The sequence below is a fragment of the Cryptomeria japonica genome, chromosome 3 (assembly GCF_030272615.1).
Source record: "Cryptomeria japonica chromosome 3, Sugi_1.0, whole genome shotgun sequence".
Taxonomy (NCBI): domain Eukaryota; kingdom Viridiplantae; phylum Streptophyta; class Pinopsida; order Cupressales; family Cupressaceae; genus Cryptomeria; species Cryptomeria japonica.
The window spans coordinates 793223551-793228466 of NC_081407.1; positions in this window are offsets into that span (position 1 = coordinate 793223551).

Here is a 4916-nt window from a genome sequence, read left to right on the forward strand (position 1 = left end):
AATCAATGTAATCATATGTGAAATAGCAAATAAATCAAATCCATTAATTGCCATGATGAATAATTTAAATTTAGATCGAAGCAAATTAATCAAAATAAATTAGGGTTTTATAAATAAAACCTCTTTATTTATGTAAATTGATGAGTTACAAATTTGTTATTTTTTTTTTGTATTTTGAGATTTAAATTTTGAAAAATGTGAAATGAGAATTTGAAATATGAATTTTCTATTTTCAAATTTGAAATTTGGAACTTGCAAAATAATTGAATAGTGCAAAATTTTAGAAAAAATGATTATTCAAATAATAAAGGGTAATTGTGAAAATTTGTGCAATCGTCCTAGGAAATTTAAATTTAAATTTAGGGCTTTGAAAATAACCTCTTAATTTAAAAATTATTTAAAGGAAATCTAAATTTAAAATTAGGGCCTTGTAAAAAGAACCTCTTAATTTTAAAATTAAATTTACACCTAAGGTTGAAATTTGGAAATTAAAATAATTAATGCAAAGTTGGGAAATACACAAGGTTAATTTAAATTTAATTAATCACTTAATTTTAAAATTTAAATTTGAAATTTGTTCCAAGATTGCAATTTTGAAATGGTAAATTCTAAATTTAAACAACCCACAAGCTCAGTTTTAATTTTTTTTTTAAATTAGGGTGTTTGAAATTTACCACTTAATTTTAAAATTTGAGTTTGGAATTAAACTTGTAAGTGAAAATTTGAATTTTGAAATTGAAAAGCACTCTGATCTGAAATAATTAATCCAACTTAAGCAATTCACAAGCTTAATTTTGAATTTAAAAATTAGGATTTTAGTAAATTTAACCTCTAAATTTTTAAAATTTGCAAGGAAATCAAAATTGTAAATGAAAATTTGAATTTTAAATTGCATACATACTCATATATGAGAACATAAATAAGAATTAAAGGTGTAAGGAGTCAAGTTCACCAAAATGTAATGATGAAAAATTAGGGTTTCGACCATTAGAGGGATGAACACTGCTAATTTTCCATTACATTCAAAAGAGGGATAAATCAATAGATCCAATCCCAAATGAAGAGAGATAGGGACTTCATATTGAATGGATTTAAGGGGTGTGTAAATTTATTGACCCTCTTTTGAGAGTTGAAATGCTGAATTAAGGTAAGATGTTGAAAAATGAAGGTAAAATTGAGAAAACAGTGAGCTACAGACATAAGATTTTTGCACGCACCTGGATCTGAGCAATATATGCAGATTCAGACCTGATTCTCGAAAAAGCCCCAAAAAATGTCAGAAGCATGGTGGTGGACATCCTGGTCCTCCTACATTTTTGCACACCAAAAAGGGTTGATTCATCTCTGCAAATAAAGCTTATTCTAAAGATCACAACTCCATACATGTTTCCTGCACACACAACAGAAGAGAAAATGGGTTGGAAATAGGGGTTTTCCTAAGTCAAACCCTAGTTTAGGAATTAACCTGGAATGAAATGTTGTAAATACTTGAAATAAATGATGGAAAGGTATACCTTTAATATGCAATGACTGATAATGATGCTTTGCTTCTTGAATGTAATCACATATGTTGTATGAAATGGCATGGACATGACAAAACCCTAATCACACACACATGCTTGCATAGGAATGATGTAAAGTTTCTCCACAATAGATAGATGAAGAATATGAAGCCTTGAAGACTTCGAGAAATGCTTGATGATGAATACTTGAATGCTTGATTGCTTGATTGTAGTGCTCCCAATTTTGCCATATATCCAGAATGAGAGGGAAAGACCTCCTTATATACTTTCCCATTGTCAAAAATATTAATTTTTTGACACAAGCCAACATGAAGCAAGGTTTCCCACTCAAAATTTGGATAGGGCAAAGGGTTTAAGTTAGATCCCAATTAGGGAGGACCATGGCATGGTACCATGGTCTCAGTGAGGACCAAGGCGCCATGCGCTGATCCTACCCCATAATTGGGCCAGGGTTAAGGGTCCCAGCAAGGTATAATGTGAAAGTATGGCCATTATTGCATGGTGCAAGCATAAATAGGTCCCGATCAAGCATGAGGATGCGAACACTAAGGTGAGGGCCCCAAACACGGTCAAAACTGAAAAGGGTGCAAATTTAGGACACTACAAGTATACATATAATCATTAGGTATCAAGGCACCAACTAAGGAGACTTCCCATCCCTACACCATGTCATCCATACATATAGTTAAGAAATTTGCATCAAAAGTGACGCAATGAGTATCCATAATCAATAAAATAACAATATTAATGGTGCATGAAGCACCTCCACAACTATACCATGAGCACCAAGCACTAGGCTCAACACGATCTCAATCATATGAGAAAGGATAAGCATCAAATACAAATTACAAATGTCCAATGCACACCTCATCCAGAATTGGACATAGGCATCCATATGCAAACAACATTACCCAAGGCAAACATAAACATTCATTGAGGATAGAGATTTCACAAATCATTACAATTTAATTAATTACACATTATGTAGTTTACACATGATCATTCACACATCACTTAATTTCATAGAATTTAAGAAGTCACATTCACATTTTATTATGAAAAACATATTTTAATTCTTCTACTTAACTACAATTCTAACTAATCAACAATCACTTATAGTACATTCTTCGTGATGTTCTTCCTTGTACATAGTATCAGAGGTTTGTAATGAGTATGATTGAAACAACACAACACCTAGCAGGGCCAACAATACCAAACATTTGGAATAGCCACCAAAAGTTTCAAAATGAGAAAACTCAAGTGAGGGAATCATCAAGCTCAACATCAAATTATAAAATGTCAAAAATCAACAATAAATTAAAAGTGACAATGGTCACAAAAATAGATAGAGAGAGAAGTTTGACGACCAATCGAAGCATAAGAAAGTCCAAAAATTCATTGCTAGACCACACCACACATGGAACAATTTATCAATAAACATAATAAATCATCAATCATGAAACAAATTCACATAATGGAGTAACTAACATCAACGACATATAAGGGAGTAACCATTGCATTACACCTAAGGATATGATATCCATGATGCATTAGAGAATGTACCCAAACACAACAGACAATTGAACCATACTACACTTCATTTTTAAGAAACTTTTATGCAACATATATGCAGTCATGATTTCTACTTTCTTGCAATCATTTTCTATTTTTAATGCAATGCAATTCTTTCCTTCAACAAGAAGACCTATGCAATCATTTCTTTATAAAAAGAAGACATATGCAAGGGGGAGATATAGTGCCTCACACACAAGGGATTCACTTAATGCATGGACAAGGTTCACTTAAAATGTCACATTTATGAGGTAATCACATTCACAAGGGTACAACACAAAATCCATCTTAACATCATATTCACGACACAAGGTCCCTCATGCTCTCCCTCACAAGGTATTTACATAAAAACACACACAATGGTGAATCACATAGGTCACATAGGAGCTTCCACATGAAGGTCATGGATATCATGGCAAATGACACCGAGTTCACAATAAAAACACTTTATGGTACACTGCACGAGGTAAGCACAACATAATACCATGGTTCACATTACATGATAAACAAGATGTAGATAAATTGAATGATCTTAAGGCAATTAAGTCTCTTTGATACTCATACACATGCAACAAACAATGTAAATTGGGGATATAGGTCCTTAACCTAATTGATGAACTATGATTATTTGCAAAACTTTCTCTTATTTCATTGATCTTGCATATGCAATGATACATTATTTCTATAATTAATGCATAATGCTTTCCAATGCAAATGCAACCATGTCAACCTTTCATAAACATGGATTGATTCTATTTTATCACAAGGAGTACAACACTTGTACACAATGTAGTAAGAAATGATAAATCAGGAGCCAAGCATTAACATCCAAGTCTATTCAACAAGTAACCAATCACGCCATCCACTAGGGACAAAAGAAATAGGCCACTCAAAGGCCACCAAACATCCAAGAGAACAACAATCAGTCATCAAGGATACCATCACTCTACAAAACTCCTTGACATACAAGAGGGTCATTTAAACCCTAAACAACATACACTCATCTATATCATGCTAGATCAATGAGGCGACACAACCATTGCCACCAAGAGCATCCACACACACAAACCACACAAAATCCAGACAAGAGAAAACAATAAGAAACAACACTCAAAAAATGATCCTAAGCCCACTCAAGGGAATCTCACACAAGGGTATTCATCCATCCTTGAGTGGCGCAAATAGTCTAGGAGGTACTTTTCCTCCACCACAAGATACTTGGTTTGTTTGCCTTGAACCCTCAAAAAAATTCATACAAGGCACTCAAGCAACAAGCTAACAACTAACTCACATATCAAACACTCATACATCCATGCGCCAACAACAACAAATTCATGGGTAACAATGTAACCAGAGATCCTAGTGTTGCAACATGGGATCTGATACCAAATGTAACACCCCGCCAAGGAACCCTAAAGGATAAGAGAAAAAGATACAAGAAATGCATGGAAACATTTTTTTTTTAAAGTAATTAAGTGCCAGCATGCATTACATATAGAAGTATAATGTTGAGCCTCAAGATAAGGTCAACTAACAATTAACCAACTATGCACATGTAGAAGTCTAAACAGTTGGAACTCCATCTGAGATAACTCAAGTCACATATAAGGGTTCTCTGACCTTGCTACCTTAGCAACACATCCAAAACTAGGTCAATAACTCATGACCCACTAGGAGGACTAAATCAATCTCCAACACTAAACCAACATAACCACGTTTATTTTAAAATACCAATTGAAATGTTCCTATGATAACATCGTGATACCTCAAGAATAGAGAAGCATAAGAGATCATACTTTGTGCCCAATTCCAACACCAGTG